Below are 21,460 nucleotides of genomic sequence, written 5' to 3' on the forward strand. Positions count from 1 at the left end.
CTTAGCCACCAAGAGCTTCTGATGTCACAATGGCCATTCGATTGCTCTTGGGTCCTCATCGCCTATCAGCAGACCTGGCACCTAGTAGCCACTTAATAAAGGTCTATTTGGTGAATATACAGAGGAAACAGACCTGCCTGTCCCACAGAGTGGAATACAACAAAACTCACGAAAGCCAGAACCTGTGAAATGCGGAAACCTGTCAGAGAAAAGCTGGTTAAAACCAAACCCATTGCCATGGAGTTGATTCTGATCCCTAGCGACTGTATAGGACAGAGTAGAACTGCCCCATAGGGTTTCCAAGGATCGGCTGGTGGATTTGAACAGCTGACTTTTTGGTTAGCAGCCAAGCTCATAACCACTGTGCCACCGCTAACAGAGAGCAATACAGAAGTGGTAAGGCGGCATCCTGTCAAAGGCGAAAACTTGCAAGACCTGGAAAAAGAAGGCAGTTCTGTTGAGTTCCAGCCCTAGTTTTCACCGTATCACAATGGAATAATAATCCTTAAAAAAAAAAAAATTTAAAGAACAGAAATTGATTTTCTCATAGTTCTGGGGGCTAAAGCCTCGGACCCGTTGCTGCCTTCTGGGGGCCTCCCTCCTAGCTCTGGTGGCCGCCGCACCCTTGGCCTTCCTTTGCTGTTTTAGAAGCGTCTGCCTCCGTCGTTACCTGGCGTCTCCCCCTCTGAGAGTGTGTCTTTGTGTCTGTTCTCCCCTTCACGAGACACAGCTCAGAAGGGCTTAGGTTTAGAATCCACCCTACTCTACTATGACCTCTTTAGAATAATAATCCTTTAATAATGATAAAAGGAGTCCAGTTGGCGAAGTGGTTAAGCACTTGGCTGCTAACCGAATGTCAGCAATTTGAATCCACCAGGTGCTCCTTAGGAGAAAGATGTGGCAGTCTGCTCCTGTGAAGATTTACAGTCTTGGAAACCCTATAGGGCAGTTCTACCCTGTCCTGTAGGGTTGCTGTGAGTCAGAATTGACTGGACAGCACCCAATAACAACACCAATAGTAATAAGATCAACTAATAACATGAAGGTGTGCCAGGCACTGTCCTAAATCTTTTCCATGTATTAGTTTAGCTAATCACATCACACCCCCTGGGGTAAGGACCATTACTCTCTCCATTTTAAAGATGAGAGCTATGATGGTTAATTTTATGTATCCATATATCCAGGCTATGGTGACCAGTTTGATCAAACACAAGCCTAGGGGTTGCTCTGAAGATATTTTGTAAATGAGGTTAACATCTAGAATCAGCTGACTTTAAGTAAAGATGACTCTTGATAATATGAGTGGGCCTTATCCAATCAGTTGAAGTCCTTAAGAAAGAAACATAAGGTTTCCCAGAAAAGAAGGAATTTTATCTCAAGACTGAAACATAGAAACCCTGCCTGAGTTCCCAGCTGCTGCCTGCCCTGTGAATTTCATACTAGCCAGTCCCTACGTTTGCATGAGCCAGTCTCTTAAAATGTTGTTGTTAGGTGCCGTCGAGTCAGTTCTGACTCATAGTGACCCCATGTACAACAGAATGAAATAAACAAATCCCTTAAAATATATGTCTTTATATACATGTCCTGTTGGCTCTGTTAAGGAGCCCTGGTGGCACAGTGGTTAAGCACTTGGCTGCTAACCAAAAGGTCAGCTGTTTGAAGCCACCAGCTGCTCTGCGGGAGAAAGACGTGGCAGTCTGCTTCCGTGTAAGGTTGCTACGAGTCAGAGTCAACTCAATGGCAATAGGTTCTTGGCTCTTTTCTCTGGAGAACCCTGACTGATTCAAGTGTATTAGTTTCTTATTGCTGCTTTAACCAGTGATCACAAACTTAGTGGCTCAAATCAACACAAATTCATCAATACCAACATCGTTCTAAAGCTCAGAAGTCTAGAATCAAGGTGTTAGCAGCCCCACATCCTGGAAGCTTTGGGGGGGAATCCATTTCCTTGCCTTTTCTTGCTTCTAGTGGCCGCCTGCATTCCTTGGCTCGTGGCCCCTTCCTCACATCACTCCAACCCCTTGCTTTTGCTGTCACATCTCCTATTGCTCTGACCCTCCTGCCTCCCGTTGATCAGGGCCCTTGTGATTACACTAGGTCCACCCAGATAACCCAGGATAACATGCCCGTCTGAGGATTCCCAACTTGATCACATCTGCTAAGCCTCTTTTACAATGTGAGGCAATATATTCACAGGATCCTGGGATTAAAATGTGGACATATTTGTTGTTGTTGGGTGCCGTTGAGTCAATTCTGACTCATAGTGACCCACGTGACAGACTAGACTTGCCCCATAGGGTTTCTTAGGCTGTAATCTCTATGGTAGCAAGTCACTAGGTCTCTCTGCCAAGGATCCTCTGGGTGGGTTTGAACTGCTAACCTTTCAGTTAGCAGCTGAGTGCTTAACCATTTGCACCATCAGAACTCCTTGTGGGCACATTGGGTGGGTCGTTATTCCACCTACCACAAGGATTTCCTTCACTTGGATTCACAATCAGCGCCCATGGAAGCAGCAGTCAAGAAATCAAACAACACATTGCACTGGGCGAATCTGCTGCAACAGATCTCTTGCGAGTGTTAAAAAGCAAAGATATCGCTTTGGGGACTAAGGCGCACCTGACCCAAGCCATGGTATTTTCAGTCACCTCAGATGCATGTGAAAGCTGGACAATGAAAAAAGAAGACAGCAGAAGAACTGATTCATTTGAATTACGGTGTTGGAGAAGGATATTGAATATACCATGGACTTCCAAAAGAAAGAACACATTTGTTTTGGAAGACGTACAGCCAGAGTGCTTCTTAGACGCGATCACGGTGAGACTCCATCTCGTGTACTTTGGACACGTTATTAGGAGGGACCAGTCAGTGGAGAAGGACATCATGCTCGGTAAGGTAGAGGGTCAGCAAAAAAGAAGACGACTCGCAACGAGATGGACTGACACAGTGGCTGCAACGATGGGCTCAAACATAGCAGGAACAGTGAGGATGGCACAGGACCAGGCGGCATTTCGTTCTGCTTACATAGGGTCACTATGAATCGGAACCAACTCGTCAGCACCTAACAACAGCAACAACCACCACCACAATGAGGAAACTGAAAAGCACAGAGGCGATTCATGTGAAAATGTTCTGAAGAGAGCATACGGCACTTTTTACGTTATTACTGTGGTTAGCTGCCATGGTGTTGACCTCCAGCTCATGGTGACCCCGTGCACAATGGAACAAAACGCTGTCTGGTCCTGTACCATCCCCATGATTGGCTGCCGATCAGAGCACTTTGATCCACAGGGTTTTTATGGTGTGATTTTCAGAAGTAGATCTCCAGGTCTTTCTTCCTAGTCCCTCTTGGTTTAGAAGCTCCACTGAAACCTGTTCAGGATCAAACCCTCCACTGACAAACGGGTGGTGGTTATGCATGGGGTGAACTGGCCAGAAATCGAACCCAAGTCTTCCCGAAAGGCAAGACTGAACTTCATTAAGTGGAAGACATGAATGATTTTTCCCATAGCACGAAGCACTGGGTAGGCGCTCAATAAATACCTCAGAGTTTTTGAAGTGGTTCTCTAAAAGTGAAATTAGTTTTCTCAAGTATTTATTAAAACTCTCTGCTTGGAGATTTATAGATATGGTTTTCCAGGGTTGTTTATTGTTTTTGAATGCTGGGGTCCCCTCATTCTCATTTTTCTTTGCTCACATGAACATTGAATTATTATTTAGTTACCGTTATTCCTTAGTAAAAGGAGCCCTGAGAGCACAACAGTTAAACACTCGGCTGCTAACTGAGAGTTTGGCAGTTCCAGCCCACTCAGAGGCTCTGAGAGAGAAAGGCCTGGTGATCTGCTTCCACAAAGATTACAGCCAAGTAAATCCTATGGGACAGTTCTACCCTGTCACCTGGGATCACTATGAGTCGGAGCGACAACAACAAAAACAGTATTTCTTCGTAAATATTAGGCAGTATAGCTTTGTTTACTAGCTGAGGAAACAGTCACATTGACTATCTTCAAATGAGAAAATTACTGCGCTAAGTCTGTGATGAAAACCACGATCAGAAGCTTCATGTCACAGTATATGGATTGGGAATGCGAGGTTTCTATTCTCCGGCCACCACCATTCATTGTGGCTGCTAGTTATAGGATACCTTCCTTGTACCAAGCCTTGGTCGACACACCGAGGAGGCAGAGAGATGAACATGAGGGCATTTACCCTTTGAAAAGTTCAAAGGGGGGACAAATATGTAAACATCCAATTGTAATGCCACACAAAAGGAGTATAAACTAGATACATATAGATAGCTGCCATTGAGTCAACACCAACTCATGACGACATTATGTACAACAGAACGAAACATTGCCTGGACCTGTGACGTCCTCATGGTCATTGGCATGTTTGAGTCCACTGTTGAGGCTATTGTGCTAATCTATCTCACCAAGGGTCTCCCTCACCCTTCCGGGCCCTCCCCTTCACCAAACACAGTGTCCTCCTCCAGCGATTGATCCCTTGTGAAGACGCGCCCAACGCAAGTGAGTCCGGACAGTGTTCTGTTGTGATTCACAGGGTTTTCATTCGATGATTCTTGGAAGTAGATCACCAGGCCCTTCTTCCTAGTTCTACAGCTCAGGAGTCTAGAATCAAGGTGTTAGCAGCCCTGTGTTCCTTCTGGAGGCTTTGGGGGGAATCCATTTCCTTGCCTTTTCTGGCTTCTAGAGGCCGCCTATATTCCTTGGTTCGTGGCCCCTTCCTCACATCACTCCAACCCCTTGCTTTTGTCATCACATCTCCTAGTACTCTGACCCTCCTGCTCCCCCTGATCAGGGTCCTAGGGCTTTCTTCCTAGTCTGTCTTAGTCTGGAAGCTCCACTGAAGCCTGTCCACCATGGGTGACCCCGTTGATATGTAAAATCCTGGTGGCACAGCTGCCAGCATCCCAGCAACATGCAAGCCACCACAGCATGACAGACTGACAAGCAGTGGTGGGGAGTCTAAACTCGGTGTGAGCAAACACACGCCACTGATCGCCTAGGGTGTCTGGGAATGGGAGGTACTGAGCTGTGGACGAAGGAACTGCTGCATGGAAAAGCAGCTGCTGAGCACTGGAGGGAACAGTGTATGCTCAGGCACAGAGCTGTGGAAGGACCTGCTGTGACTGGTCAACCATGAGGTCTGTGAGGGGACAGAGTGAGGCGTCTGGGAATGGGTGGGGGTGGGAGATGAAGGCGAAGTGGCCTCTGTTTGATTTTCTGGTTTCCTGTAGGGAAACCTGCAGGGGGGATCTGTCTATAGGAGGCAGCCCAGCCCCTTGGTCCTTCATCGCTGTATTTTCTGTTGTCACTGATGTCTTTTCATTCCTTGCTGTTAGCTGCTGTGGTGTCGACCCGACTCACTCCGACCCTATGCACGAAGGAGCTAAAAGCTGCCCAGTCCTGCACCATCCCTGTCTTTGAGTGGGTTCTCTAGAGAAGCAAACCCACAAAGCATGTAAATATATATACATATAGATTAATAGCAAGGAAATGGTTCACACGGTTTTAGAGGCTGCAAAGTCTCAAATCCATGGGTCAGGCTGGAGGCTTCTCCTGATTCACGTAGCTGTAGGGGCTGGTGAACCCGAGATCAGCAGGTCAGTCAGTAGGGTTCTGGCTTACAGGCTGCAAAGACCGATGAATCTCGAGATCGGCAGGCAAGACCACAGGTAAGCTGCTAGCTCAAGTCCCAAGAACCGGAGGTCAGACAAACAGGACTCAGCTGCAGGATCCACCACAAGCAGAAGTGCACGAGCCTGGCCAGAAAGCTCACCTTGATTGCAGGCAGCCCACATTCCCAAGGAAACTCCCTTTCAACTGACTGGCTACTCACAGCAGGTCGCATCATGGAGGTGATCACATTATATTAAATCTCATCATGGAGGTGATCACATCGTTATATGAATGCCAAGCTACATCATAACTGCCAAACCACTGAGAATCATGGCCCAGCCAAGTTGGCACACAACCCTAAGAATCACAATCCCCATGACTGGTTGATGATCAGACCATTATTATCCACAGAGTTTTCATTGGCTGATTTTTGGACGTAGATTGCCAGGCCTTTCTTCCTGATCTGCCTTAGTCTGGCAGCTCTACTGAAATCTGTTTAGCATCACAGCAACACGCAAACCTCCACTGATGAATGGGTGGTGGGCGCTCATGAGGTACACTGGCCAGGAATGAAACCCAGGTCTGCCACATGGATTGTACCACTGGACTTCCACTGAATCAACACTGCCCTTTTCCATTCTCTTGGGAATTAATAAATACGTACTTTGAGATAAGATGAATGTCTTAGGCTGGGTTCTCTAGAGAAGCAAAACCAGTAAAGCATACAAATATATACAAGGAGAGAGAAAGAGAAAGAGAGATTTATATCAAGGGAATGGCTCACATGGTTGTAGAGGCTGGACCATCCCAAGTCCGTGGGTCAGGATAGAGACTTCTCCTAATTCACATAGCTGTAGGGGCTGGTGAACCCAAGACTAGTATGTCAGAGAGCACGGTTTTTGCTCACAGGTTTCGAAGATCAGCAAATCCCAAGATCGGCAGACAAGACCACAGGTAAGCTGCTAGCTCAAGTCCCAAGAACCAGAGGTCAGAGGAGCAGGAGCCAGCTGCAGGATCCAGAGAGGGCAAAAGCCAGAACATCCCCTTATACTGGGATGCAGGCCACACCCCCAAAGAAACTCCCTTTCAGCTGATTGGCTACTCACAGCAGATCCCATCATGAGGGTGATCACATGTCAGATCTCAACAGGGAAGTGATTGCAACATTATACGGCTGCCAAAACACGGAGAATCATGGCCCAGCCAAGGTGACACACAATCTTAACCATCATAACAGAATATATTTCCCCAGTGGGCACCCACAAGGCATCAGAAGGCAATTTGGCAATCTGACCTGGAACAGAAACCTGGAGACGTTCACCGTAAATATTGGGACCCCCGGTCTCTGAGAGCTCACTCCCAACAAAGCCTCAGGGTTGAAAAGCATTGTACCTTCCCTGACTCAGGCTTCAAATCTAGTCCTGAACCAACTAGCTAGAGGACCCTGGACAGTTTGTTTAACCTCCCTGAGCCACCGTCTCTTGGTGACAGCATTAGCTACTTCTCAGGCTGTCGTAACGACTGAAAGATTCGATGTATGCAAAGTTCCTAGCCAAGTGCCTAGAGATTACCCGGCACACAAGAAATGTGTCAACCTCCTTAGCTAGGGAATTCTGCCCAAAGGGAGCTTTAATTACATTTGTTTTCTTTCTCACAATTTGAGGATTTGCTTCCAAGGCAATTAGCGGACCACAGAGTTCTGCTACCTAGCAGCCCCTGGTAGCCAACAGATGCCTGCTATGGCCACAGACGCCATCTCTGGAAGGCAGGGCACTGAGGCAGGTGCCAACTGGCTGCTCCTGTCCCCTCGGTGCTGCCAGATGTACAGTCACACAAGACACCCCAGCACTGTGGGGCTCGGGAAACAGACGGTGAGGCCAGACCTCTTTGGCACCACCCTGCTCACTCGGTGGAGCATATGTCTCTATGGCAGGTATCATCCCCAGCCTGGGCAAACTGTTGTTCCAAAAAATTAACAATTATTATTTCCACTCCAACGCGGGAACAGATAGCAGGCAGGAGATATCGTTCGTCAAACTGAGGCCAGTTACGTGGCTCTGTGGTGCTGCGTCCCTGAGCGTCCAGGCACCTGCATGAGTCCCCAGCGTGGGTGTGAAGAGTGAGGTGCATTAGGAAGGTAGACGGAAAGAGCCGGCATGTTTATGCACCAACTAAGTGCCTGGCAATGGGGGCAGTGGTAGAATTCTAGCCTTCCATGTGGGAGACCCAGGTTCGATTCTCACTGATACACCTCAGGCACAGCCACCATCCATCAGTGGAGGCTTGCATGTTGCTATGATGCTGAACAGGTTTCAGTGGAGCTTCCAGACTAAGACTAGGAAGAAAGGCCTGGTGATCTGCTTCTGAAAATCAGCCAGTGAAAACATTATGAATCTCAACCCATCATGTGGATGGAACAGGACCAGGCAGCGTCTTGTTCTGTTGTTCATGGGTCACCATGAGTGGGGGGCAGGCTCAACAGTAGCTAACGACAAGAACGGAGTGCCTGTCACTGTGCTTTGCTATCTCGTGAATGTTGCGGAAATATTATCTCCCTCATTATAGGGTCACTATGAGTCAGAAGCGACTCAATGGCAACAGGTATTTGGATATTATTATTTTTATTTTACAGATAAGGAAACTTGTGGCTCAGAGGTGTTGTTGTTGGGTACAATCGAGTCGATTCCAACTCATAGTGACCCCACAGGGTTTCCTAGGCTGTAATCTTTACAGAAGCAGGTTGCCAGGTCTTTCTCGTGTGGAACGACTGGGTAGGTTCAAACTGCCAGCCTTTCGGTTAGCAGCCAAGAGCTTAACCGTTTTCACCACCTGGGTTCAGAGATGGAAGTAACTTATCCAACGTCACACAGCTATTAGATGCAGGACTAGGGCCTGGTTCCTGGCTCCTTGCCTCTAATGGCAGGCACAGTGGAAAGACTAACACAAGAAGAATATTCCAGCATCCTTTCAAAAAGCTCCCTGAGGGGATGAGTCAGCCAATATGCTTTGGCTTTATTTGACAGTCGAAGGTTGGGAATTCCTTTCACTGAAGGCATCCCTGATCTTGTGCCTCCCTCTAAATTTCACTCCCTCATGGTGGTACCTTCCTATGGGATCTGAATTGGACAGGGCCAGACCCCCAAAAGTCCATTAGGCAGCCGGGAGTACTGAGGCCATGAAATCCACACCATTGAGGGCTTTATGTTGTCGTTAGCCACCATTAAGTCAGCTTTGACTCATGGCGACCCCATGGATAGTGGCTTGAAACGTCCCATCCTGCACCATCCTCATGATCAGTCGCAGATCAAATCACTGTGATCCATAGGGTTTTCACTGGTGGATTTTCTAAGATCGCCAGGTCTTTCTTCCTAGTCCATCTTAGTCTGGAAGCTCTGCCGAAATCTGTTTAGCATCATAGCAAAGAGCAAGCCTCCACTGTCAGACGGGTGGTGGCTACGCATGATGCATTAGCCCTGTGGAAGGTGAGGCCTACCACTGAACCACTACTGCCCCCGTGAAGATTTTACGTTGTTGTTGGGTTCTGTTGAGTTGATTTTGATTCAGAGTGACCTCATGTGACAGAGTGTAACTGCTCCATAGGGTTTCCTAGGCTGAAATCTTCACAGGAGCACATCACCAGGTCTTTTCTCTTTCAGAGCAGCTGGTGGGTTTGAACCGCCGACCTCTAGGTCAGCAGTTGAGAGCTTAACCATCATGGTGCCACCAGAGCTCCTTGAAGGTTTTATAGAGGGATTAAAATCTGTCTCTTGGCCTACCCAGGAGCATTGAGGAAAGAGCAATGGCCAGGCACACAAGAAGTCTGGGACGGTGGAGGTGCAGCTTGCAGACTTGCTCCGTTGCCTTGCAGGTCTCCTGAAGCTCCCAGGTGTCTTTTCCTCCTTGCAGGAGCCAATGTTTGAATACCTGAAAGGAAAGTCTTCTCCAACGACCAAGGGAGCCCTGGAGTGCTAGATATTTCTGGAGTCCTTTCTCCTGTGATACCTGGAAGTCTCTTGCCCTTACTGAAGACCTGCTCTCCTCCCCCCATTAGAAATGCTGATTTTCTCAGTGGTGGTTATGGCCGGGCTGGTAGGGCTGGGGCAGGGTCTTCAAGTTTAACACGTGCTCTTGGCAATCTTGACGCAGAAGTTCTGTGGGCCATCGTTTGGAGAACTCTGCTTTCCCTACCAACACAGCTTCCATTGGCTGCTCCCTTGGCAAGAGCAATGCTTTTTATAGACATTTCGAGTCTGAGCATTCTCTAGAAAAGGAATCTACACTGATGTCATTAGGAGTCTGCTGGGGCTCACTGGGGAGCTGGGGAGGAGCCCTTTTGACTGTGTTCAGGGGGACAGTGCCCCAACCAGGAATAGACCCCCTGCAACCACCAGGGCAGGCACCCTGGGCTTGCAAAGAGAGCAGGCAGGTGCTCAGAGTGGGTGAGGGCAGCTCTCTGCAGCTCTGTGGCCCTGAAGGGGTTAAGGGTCCCCCTTGCAGCCTGGATTCCAGGGTGTATTTTGAGTGCTGGGAAAACAGCGCCCTTTAAGTCTGGGACTCTGGCACATCAGCCTGTGTCTCCAGGGCACCCCAGGGCTGCGAGCCTGCCCCTACCCCTCCCAGCTCTCCCTTCCCCACAGTGACCCCGCTGCCCTGGAAGTAGTTCCCCTGAACCACTTCGGACCAACATCTTCCTCCGAGAAACATGGGCAAGGAAGGAGGAATCCGTCTGTGTTTACCCAACATTCCTAAATGTTCTGAAAAGGGAAAAAAATAAAATAAACAGATGCATGAGGCAGTGATGAAGATATTCAAAATATTTCCCTCTAAAGCAGAAGTCTGTCAGCTATGAAGGGGAAACCATCTTGCTGTTCCCCGCCCCCACTCCCGCTGCAATTTCGGCTCCTTATTGCTTTCTTGATCTTTGAGGGTTATAACTGCTGTCTCAATGACTAATAGAAAACTCCATTAAGCCTTTCCTTTATGAAGGGAATTAATGACTTCGTAAATTTAGTGCTTTGTAAACAAAGTAGGGAATGCATTTCCCCAAGGCTTGAGGCTTCCTTAGCAAGGAGGGAGGCGAAGTAGTCAAGGACTGTGTTCAGCCTGCTGAGAGGCCTGGACACTACAGCATCATCTAGTTCTTTTTTCTTCTTCTTCTTCTTCTTCTTGGAAATATACACAGCAAAACATGCACCAATTCAGCCATTTCTACATGCTCAATTCAGTGGCACTGATTACATTCTTCAAGTTTTGCAACCATTCTTAACGCCCTTTTCTATGAGTTGTTCCTACCTCATTAACCTAAACTCACTGCCCCCAAGCTTCCAGTCTAACCTTTGGAGTTGCTGTTGTCCATTTGTTTCCTTTTTTTTGGTAGATAGTTCCATAAAAGAGCAGAATGCTCACGGCGGATTTTTTTTTTTTTTTTTTTTACTAGTTAAACTAAAGTGTTGTTTGATTTAAAGATGACTTCAGGAGAGGTTTTTGGTTTAAATTTTAGGGTTTAAAGGTTATCTCAGAGCAATAGTTTCGAGGGTTCCTCCAGCCTCAGTGGCTCCAGAAAGTCTGGGTTCCATGGAAATTTGAAATTCTCTTCTGCATTATTCCCCCTTTTGATTAGGATTCCCCTACAGAATCTCTGATCAAAATTCCTAGTCATAGTAGCTGGGCACCACCCAGTTCTTCTGGTCTCATGGCAAAAGGGGGCAGTTGTTAGATGGAGGTAATTAGCCACAAACTACATTTCCTCCTCTTATTCCTGACTCTCTTCCTTCCTCTGTTACTCCAGGCAAATAGAGATCGATTGTGCCTTGTAAAACTGGTCTCCCAGATGCTGGGTGCAAAGACATCCCGCAAAAGCAGTCAAAGAGAAAGCATGGGAGACACGAGATGTGTCTGCTGAGTGGAAGAAAATACTAACTGGTGAAATTTTAAATGTAAATGCCTATTTTAAGTAAGAATGTGGGTCCTTGCCAAATCCAACTTTTGTCCTGAATTAGAGAAATGGGTTGTTTTTATAGCCTGAACCCACAGACCAGTGTCACTTATTGTTCTTTTAAACTCTTAAGGCCTGTCTAGTGATATAAAATCCTTGGGGAAAAAAAAAAAATCTCTCAGGACAAACATTCAGAAGGAGGCATGGGAAATAGAGATTGTAAAATCAGGACCTTGGGGTTTTGTTGCCAGCATTAATAAGGCAAGTTACCAATACTTGGGGGTAAGCAGCGGTGGTTCAGTGGTAGAGTGCATGTGGGAGATCCGGATGGAGACCTGGGTTCGAATCCCAGCCAAGGCACCTCATATGCGACCACCACCCGTCTGTTAGTGGAGGCTTGTGTGTTCCTATGATGCTGAACAGGTTTCAGTAGAGCTTCCAGACTAAGATGGACTAGGAAGAAAGGCCTGGAAGTCTGTTTCCAAAACTCAGCCCATGAAAACCCTATGGATCACAATGGTGCAATTGACAGCTGGCCATGGGGGATGGCACAGGGCCAGGCAGTGTTTTGCTCCATTGTGTACGGGGTAGCTGTGAGCTGGGTGACTTCATGGCAGCCAAAAATAACAACCAATAGTTGAGGGAGAAGTGGTGCAAGAGAGAAAGAACAGATTTATACTATAAAATAATGGCATTTCTAGTTGCTTCCCCAGAGGACCTTTCCCAGTCCACCTAGTCCTTCTTCTTAGAAGCTGCTCATCCTCAGAGACCAACCTTTTTCTTCCCAGTCCCTTTCTCCTTGAGAAAACCAATATGATGACATCAGTTTAGTGAATCCTTATGTCTTTGAAAGTTTCAGCCCCATTTGGGGACTTGGATAATGGAACTGCCAAGGACTGATCCAATGAATTCATTAATTCTTCCCTAGGGTCTTGGTTTAGCTGGATGAACTCATCATTTACTCATTCAACAAATTTTGAGCCCCTGCTGTGTCCAGATTTGGGGGAGAATTTTTGAGACGCAGGAACTGAGGCCTTCTAAGAGTGCCTCAATGCTTGGAATAGCAGTGGCAGCCAAAATATATAACTCTGGGGACATGTGAGTTGGCCAAGAGTGACTTTCTCTTAGTTTCTTAATAGATTTGAAAGGCATTAGCCAAGCTAGTGAAATGATATTGTTGGTTTGTAAAGTTTTAATTTATAAATCTTTTAAGTCCTCTGAGAAGTTAGAATATATTTTCTGAAATGAGAAAATCAGAAAAATAAGGCTTTGTGTATTATACAGGAGCCCTGGTGGCACAGTGATTAAGCACTTGGCTGCTAACCGAAAGGTGGACGGTTTGAACACACCAGCCACTCTGAGGAAGAAGGATATGGCAGTCTGCTTCTGTAAATATTTCAGCCTTGGAACCCTATGGGGGAGTTCTACTCTGTCCTGTAGGGTCGCTGAGTCGGAATCGACTCTGATGGTGGATTTGTTTTTGGTCTTGATGTATTATGTGAAAGTGAGAAAAGTCTGGAAGACACTATACGATTACACTTGCTGTGGGGTCGATTCCAACTCGGAGTGACACTGTAGGAGAGTAGAACGGTCCCATAGGGTTTCCAAGGCTGTAATCTTTATGGACGCAGGTTGCCATATCTCTTTCCTGCTAAGCAGCCAGTGGGTTGGAACTGCCAACCTTTCAGTTAGCAGCTGAGTGCTTAACCACCACGCCACCAGAGCACCTTGGAAGACACCATGAAAGCGTCTATTCTCAAGTTCTCTGAAACTTAACGACGAGAGTAAGTAGATAATGTGGAAAAATGTGACTACTTGTGCAGCCTGACAGAGAATTCGAAAATTGTCTTTTCCTGTAGAGGACTGTTGATGCTAGGTGCCCTCGAGTCAGTTTCCACTCATGGCGCCCCCATGTGTTACAGGGTAGAGCTGCCCCACAGGCTCTTCTAGGCTGTGGTCTTTACACGAGCAAATCAGCAGGCCTTTCTCCCGTGGAGCTGCTGGGTGGGTTCGAACCGCTAATCTACAGATAACGAAAACTCACGAGCTAACGCTATGCCATAGAGAGAATGTGTCTGGTGTGCTTTTATTCTGCTTGAGCTCTGCATTGTTGCAGAAAAGATTTCAGGTCATTTCCAAAGGAGACCCAAAATATAAGTTTAATAGGCACTAAAAACAGGAGCCAGAGAAAAAGGAAAGACAAGGGTGGTGCCATCGAATGGAGCCAGGAATGAGGTGAGGAAAAATAAAAGTATACCATGCAGGTTTACATACTTCCTTGGAATGGGCCTCGTGTCTGGCTCTAGGAATCAACAATGAAGAGAAACAGATTTGTGTTTAAAGTAAGAGCAGATCAAATGCTGAGGAGACCACTATTTTTGGAACCAAGGAAAGACAGGCGTTTCTCCTGAGACCCTTTCCTTGCCCATCTGTGTAATGTACCCAGCCACAGCCGTGATAGCTTCCGGTGTCTGATACAGCTAGAGCAGCTCAGCACTGAGAACCGGGGAGCCTGTCAAGGGCTTCAATTCACTTTTCTTGGTGTATAGACTGTTCTTGAGTACCAGATTCTGGGCACATACTTATTCGATACAGATCTAGTTTGGTCCAGACGACAAAACCTTCTAGAGCTCCTCCCAGAAGGTTCAGGTAGACAGTTTAGAAAATATCAGCAGTGACTCTATTTTTGAACTCCTCAATTGTAAGAAAAGAGCCCTGGTTGATGCAATGGTTACTCGCAGCTGCCGTGGGAGAAAGACCTGGCAATCTGCTCCCTTAAAGATTACAGCCCGGGAACCCCTATGGGACAGTGTTACTCTGTCACATGGGGTCACTATGAGTCCCAATCAACTAGATGACAACTAACAACAATAAAAATTATAAGACACATTCTGACAAGTATGAGTGGCCATATAGGCAGTAGCGTCACTAGGGGTTGATGTCACTCAGTGCGTCAACTCATGGTGTCCCCCTGCCTCCTGGTGGGTGGAGAGTCAGGCCCCGCCCCCCAGGGCCACCACCCTGCCGTGTGGTCCCACTCTCGGGGTTCCCTGCAGTCCTCCCCTCTCCCACTGGCCAAGATGGAGACCCTCTACCCAAAGGTGGGCGCTATAGCTTGGCAGCTGCACCCTGACTGGCTGGTGCCGGCAGCCGGTGGAGTGGGGGATAGGTGGTGGTGGTGCGTTGCCATACTGAGTGACACCCACTCTAGTGACTGGCAGGTAACTGCCTGGTGATGGGGTGGGAGGTGACAGCTTACCACACTGGGTGAAGGGGTGACACCAACCCTAGTGACGCTTGGCGGCCCCTGGTCCGGCAGCACTGGCAGCCTCCGCCGACGTGGATCCTGGGGTCATTTTGGGGTTACCCCCTCTGACAGTGTCACGGGGTGCAGGCTGCACCCCTCTCACCCCCCTAATGATGCCACTGCATGTAGGACTAACAAGGAAAATGAGTCTGAAGTAAGATCACAGCAAGTGTCTGGGGTGTCTGGATACCACACCTACACAAGCCCTTAACCTGCAGCCTGTCACGTGGGAACGGACTCAGCGAGATCCACCCAAACTCGAGCCCCATCTCAGCCCTAACCTACACACAATGGGAGCCAGAATAGACAGCTTTATATTTTTCAGTGGTATCAACTCTACATTCCATCCCTCAGATATTTTCTCACTGTGGTCACATTAAATTTGTTTAATTGATGCTGTGTGGAAGCGTCTTCATGTTAGAGGATAAATAAGCCATTCGCTTTAATAGAAGCCTGGCGCTTTCCCCGCGATGAGGCCACTTTGGGAGCAGCCTTCTCATTAAATGGCAATTAAAAGAACGGCTTCATCACCTAGTGCCCTCTCGGCCCTGCTGCTCCCCAAGCAGGGAAGGGCGGACGCGCCATCTAGTGGCCAGGCTCGGAATGGCCGGCATGGGCGCGCTCCTGAGACTCCCTGGCCGCTGGGGAGAAGAAGGCCCGGCATTCGAAGGGTTAAGGACGATGCCATTTGATCTAACGTTCATTCCTTCCAGCCTGGGTGAGCCTTTTCGTGGGGGTGGTCGGGAATGAGGTCTGAGCTTACAGGGGCATCCAGTGTAGGCAAGAAACTCAGCTAATAAAGAGGCAAAACCTCCCTCCGCCAGACTGTGTCCCCTTGTCGCAGAGGCCACCCTGCTGCAGGCAGACCCCTCATCCATTTGAATCTTGCCTCCTTTGACTCTGACTCAGGTTCCCACTCCCACTGCCTTCTCCTCAAAGGAGCCCTGGTGGTACCACAGTTAAGCACTGGGCTGCTCACGGAAAGATGGGAGGTTTGAAATCACCAACGGCCCTGAGGGAGAAAGGCCTAGTGATCTGTTCCCATAAGATTGTTGTGGTTGTTAGGTGCCATTGAGTTGGTTCTGACTCACAATGACCCCATGTGCAACAGAACGAAACACTGCCGGGTCCTGTGCCATCCTCACAGTCATCGTTATGTTTGAGCCCATCATTGCAGCCACTGTGTCAGTCCATCTCGTTGAGGGTCTTCCTCTTTGCCGCTGACCCTCTACTTTACCAAGCATGATATCCTTCTCCAGGGACTGGTCCCTCCTGATAACATGTCCAAAGTATGTGAGACATAGTCTCACCATCCTTGCTTCTAACCAGCATTCTGCCTGTACTTCTTCCAAGACCGGTTTGTTTGTCCTTCTGGCAGTCCATGGTATATTCAATATTCTTCCATAAAATTACAGGTTAGAAAACCCTGTGGGGCAGTTCTACTCTGTCTCAATGGCACACAACAACGCCAGCCTTGGCCTTGGAAGCCCAGAGGCACACCTTCCAGCCCGGCTACCCCTTAAGCTTTGGTGGTGGTTGTTTCTCCTTGTAGCCTGGCAGCTGCAGCCTGCTCCCTGGGCAACTCTTCCTACTATTTCAACTTCATTATGAGCCCTGGTGGCGCAATGGTTAAGCTGCTAACTAAAAGGTTGGCAGTTCTGACTCACCCAGAGGCTCCATGGGAGAAAGATCTGGCTATCTGCTCCCATAGAAATTATAGCCTAGGAAGCCTTATGGGGCAGTTCTCCTCTGTCATATAGGGTTGCAATGAGTTGGGAGTGATTTGATGGCACACCACAACAACAACCTGAAGTAATAGGTTTTTGTATTTTTGTTGTTGCGGTGGTAAATACACCCAGCACACATCTTAGGAACTTCCTTCACGCATACAATTCAGGGACGTTAGTTAATACCCACATGTTGCTCAACCGTCACCGTTACCCATTTCCAGATTTCCCCAACACCTTTCACAGAAGCTCAGTACTCCCTAAGCTTTCTCCTTTTTCCTCCTTCTGCCCCCCCGTGACCACTGATAAACTTTGGTCTCTATACACTTGCCTATCCTAGCTATGTCATATAAGTGGGATCATAGAATATTTGCTGCTTTGTGACTGACTTATTTCACTCGGCATCATGTTTTCGAGGTTCATCCGTGTTGTAGCATGTATCAGGACTTCATTTCTCTTCATGCCTGAGTCATATTCCACTGTCGTACGTACCACCTTTTGTTTATCCATCCACCTGCTGATGGACGTTTAGGTTGTTTTCACCTTTTGGCTCTTGTGAAAAATGCTGCAGTGAACGTTGGTGTACACCAGTGTTGATCTGTTTGCGTTCCTGCTTTCAGTTCTTTTAGGTATATACCTAGGAGTGGCAAATCTAGGCGTGCCTCGGTGGCACAAACAGTTAAATGCTTGACTACTAACTAGTAGGTAGTTTGAACCCACCCAGAGGCGCCTCGTTGAAAACCCTGTGGAGCACAGCTCTGCTCTGCACACGTGGGGTCACCATGAGTCGGAATCGATTCACACAACAGCAACTGGTTTTGTTTTTTGGGTTACGGTAAGTCTCTGTTGAACTTTTTGAGAAACTGCCAAACTATTTGCCACAGTCATTGTACCAAGTAATACATTTGTGCAAGAAAGCCTGCCAACCTATTCCCCCATTTATAGCAGGATTTCCAGGAGAAAACGTATTTCAAATTCTAAACAACAACCAACGTGAATGCAATCCATTCATTAAAGGCTTCCCTTGTTGACAACTTGCTTCTCCAGCCACATGTCCCCTAGTTCTGTTCCCCGAGTCAAGGTCAGGGCCCAGCTCGCTGTAGGGGCGGTGAGTGTGGTGGTGGTGGTGGTGGGGGGCTCAGTCTGCGGCCACTTCTAGGATTCAGACCTGCCTGGGCCTGTCTGACGACCTGCTGTGGATGGGGCTGCCCAGGGCTCGGTGGCAGACTTGGAGACCGCCCCCCCCGCCCCCGCCAGATCTCCTTTCCAGAAGGGACTCACTGCCCAGCTACCAGGAGGCTTCTGGTTGGCTGACAGCCTCCCACTGTTAGCTGCGCCTCAGGCTTTACCTCGGCTTTCAAACTGGGGTCCTGCTCTTCATGGGAGGGCCTCGGGCCAACAACAGAGTGGGTGGTGGTCCCAAAGACCTAGTGTTTCTGACCACATGGGGCTGCTCTCATGGGCCGTCTTGGCTGCAGGCTCCCTGTTCCAGCTTCCTCACCACTGGACGGCTCTGCCTCCCCAATCCTGTTTCTCCTCCTTTCCCTGTTACTGGTGTTGCCCAGACAGAAAGTTGGAGGTTTCAGTTTACCCAGAGGTGCTTCAAAAGAAAGGCCCCGTGATCTACTGAAAAACCAGCCACTGAAAACCCCGTGGAGCACAGTTCTACTCCGAGATGCATGGGGTCACCATGAGTCAGAATCAACTCAACGGCAACTGACTTTTTTTTTTACTCAATTCTAAGAAAGTTTGGTGGTTTGAACTCACCAGATGCTCTGTAGGAGAAAAACATGGCCGTCTGCTTCCATAAAGATTCACAGCCTTGGAAACCCTATGGGGCAGTTCTACTGTGTCCTGTAGGGTTACATCCTTTGCCTAGGAGTCCCTGGGTGGTGCGAACAGTTAAGCACTCCACTACTAGCCAGAAAGTTGGAGGTTTGAACCCACCAGGAGGCGACTCGGGAGACAGGTCTGGCGATCTGCTTCTGAAAGGCCATAACTTTGAAAACCCTCATGGAGCACAGTTCTGCTCTGCACATGTGGGGTTGCCAGGAGTCAGAACTGAGGGTAACAACACGCGGCCCGTTGCAGGCCTAGCTCCGTGGCAGGGCCTGCTTCCTGGGGAGCCCCACCTCACAGGTGGGCTGACCCCATTAAAGCCAGAGTCCTTTGAGAGTATGAGAATAACTAGAAACAAGCAGGCATAAGGAGTCAGAGCGCAAGGCCTTGGGGCTCCTCCCACCCCCCACCCTGGGGCTGTCAGAAGCCAGAGGTTAAAGACGTCTGACTGGAGTGGGTGGGGGTAGGGTGGCCCTAACAGAAAACAGCTTCAGGCTAATGTAGAGGAGGGTCATTCTATTCCTCCGTCAGATCTGACCTCAGTCCTGCCTCCCAGGCTCTCACGGGTCCTGGGAGAAGAAACCGGAAGCGCATTTCCCTAAGCAAAGCTCGCTAAGTTCCCGGAGGCAGGCTGCTGGCTTTGGCCCCGTATGGCTCAGTGCAGTGAGGGCTTCAGAGAACAGAGCCGGCTGGGCCTTGAAAGCCCAGTCGCTTCAGCCCAGCAGCTCATCTGGCAGAGGTGGTGGACACCATGCTATCCAGAAGGAGCCACAGTGCCCACCACGCCCTGGAAGCAGGGCCTTCAGGCACCTTGCGGACAGTGGTCTTGAAAGTGAACAACACCCAGCAGTGTCTGGCTGGAGAGTAAGGAGAGATGGCAGTTAGAACGTGGCATCTGTAAGCGCCCCCTTTACAGAAGAGTTGGTGTGGGCCTCCAGGGGCTTAGATGCTCCATTAACGGGTGGAGACAGAAGCCAGTAAAACAAGAATGGGAAGCAGTGTGGTGTTACTATTATCGGCCCTGGAGTCGGTCCCGACTCGTGGCAACCCCACGCACAGCAGGACAAACGCTGTCCCGTCCTGCGCCAGCCCTGTGGTCGGCTGCAGATTGGACCAGTGTGATCCACAGAGGTTTCAGTGGCTGATTTTCAGAAGCAGATCACCAGGATTTTCTTCCTAGTCTTAGTCTGGGAGCTTTGCTGAAACTTCTTCAGCATCAAAACAACACACAAGCCTCTGCTGACAGACAGGTGGCGGCTACACAAGAGGTGAGTTAGCCTGTATCAAACCCGGGCTTCCCGCGTGGAAAGCAAGAATTCTATTGTTGAACAAATGCCCCCAGATGTATAATAAGCAGAAAACCCCAAACCCACTGCCATCGAGTCAATCCCGACTCATGGTGATGCATAATAGCAGACACTTACCATACACTAGGAGCCCAGAGGTGGCACAAACAGTGGGTAAGTGCTTGAATACTAATGAGAAGGCTGGTGGTTTGAACACACCCAGAGGTACCTCAGAAGAAAACCCTGGAAATCTGCTTCCAAAAGGCACAACTTGACAACCCTTGAAAACTGCAGAGCGCGGTTCCACTCTGCACACGTGGAGTCAACGTGAATTGGAATTAACTCGACAGCAACTGGTGTTTTGTTTCGTTTCGTTTAAATAACCCCATGTGATGGATCCTGTTATTACCCCCGTCTTAGACTCAAGAAACTGATGTTCAGAGGGCTTTAGCAGCTGGCTAAAGCCACACAGCTAAAAAGTGGCAGAGCTGGGGTTTGAGCCCAGGCTGAGTGGCACCAAGGCCCGAGTTTTTAATCTCTTTCTGGGCTGGTGCTACACTTTTCAGTGGTCAAGAACTTGGGCGTTGGGTGGGATAGCTTTGAGTTCAGTCCCAGTTCCCCTCTTACTAGTTGTGTGATTCCAAGGTAGCTTTCATACCTCTCTCTTAGTTTCCTCATCTTAGTACAAAATGATAAAATTCTGCCTCATGAAGTTGTTGTGAGGTTTGGTTAATATGCGCAGCTGCTGACTGAAAGGTTGGAGGTTCAAGTCCACCCAGAGGCACTTTGGAAGAAAATCCTGCCAACCAACTTCCAAAAAATAAGCCATTGAAAACCCTATGGAGCACAGTTTTACTCTGTCACACAGGGTTGCCATGAATCAAATTGGCTGTATGACAACTGGTTTTTACTGGTAATTATGTAAAAGGTTTTGCTGGCCCAAGAACATCTTGATAATGACATTGAATGTATACGATTCTTGGACCTATGCCATCCACAGAATCCAAAGTGGCTTCTTTAAAGAAACTTCTGTCCCATACTCTCCAGGCCAGCCCAGTGCAGCCACATAAGGTCTTGAGACAGGAACCCTGGTTTGTCCACAGCTTTATGGAAGGGTTTCTTGGTGGCTTTTTTGCTGGGCCAGGGCCTTTCAGCTCTCCTAGTTGCCTGCACTTTCTATCTTTGTGGGGTTTCCATACTGGAAGCCTGCCCAAGCCTCTGCGCCTTCCCACCAGTGTCTGAATCAGTAATGCCGTTGTTCTCCCCAGCAACACACGGATGTGTGGGAGAAGGCTGAGGGTAAGCTGTCAAGCTGCCAAGCTGTCTGGAAAGCTGGAAGGGACAGGGTGCAAGGGGAGGCTGTGGTCGTGCATAAGTGTGCCTCCTGGAAAGCAGCCCCATCCATGGACCCCAACATGGAACCATTATGGGAGTGCCAGTGGCTCTATAAAAGGGCATCCTTCCAGTGACTCCGGAATCAGCCAATATGACACTTTCCTACTACATGTTCTTTGTGTGAGGCAATGCCCACTCACATTCAGGACAATCAACAGTCAGTTCTAGAAGAATCTTTATATGCTGAAAGCAGAGAGAATCTCAGTTCTAAAGGCAGGGAAGGTTAGGAGGGTAGTGGACGAGGGTAGGGTATGTGCAGAGAGAGGTGTGGGGAGCCCTGGGGAGGGGGAATAAGGAGTTTTCGAATGGGTTTTCTACAATTTAAAGATAATGTG

This window comes from Elephas maximus, chromosome 23, assembly GCF_024166365.1.
Source record: "Elephas maximus indicus isolate mEleMax1 chromosome 23, mEleMax1 primary haplotype, whole genome shotgun sequence".
In the NCBI taxonomy this organism is placed as follows: Eukaryota; Metazoa; Chordata; class Mammalia; order Proboscidea; family Elephantidae; genus Elephas; species Elephas maximus.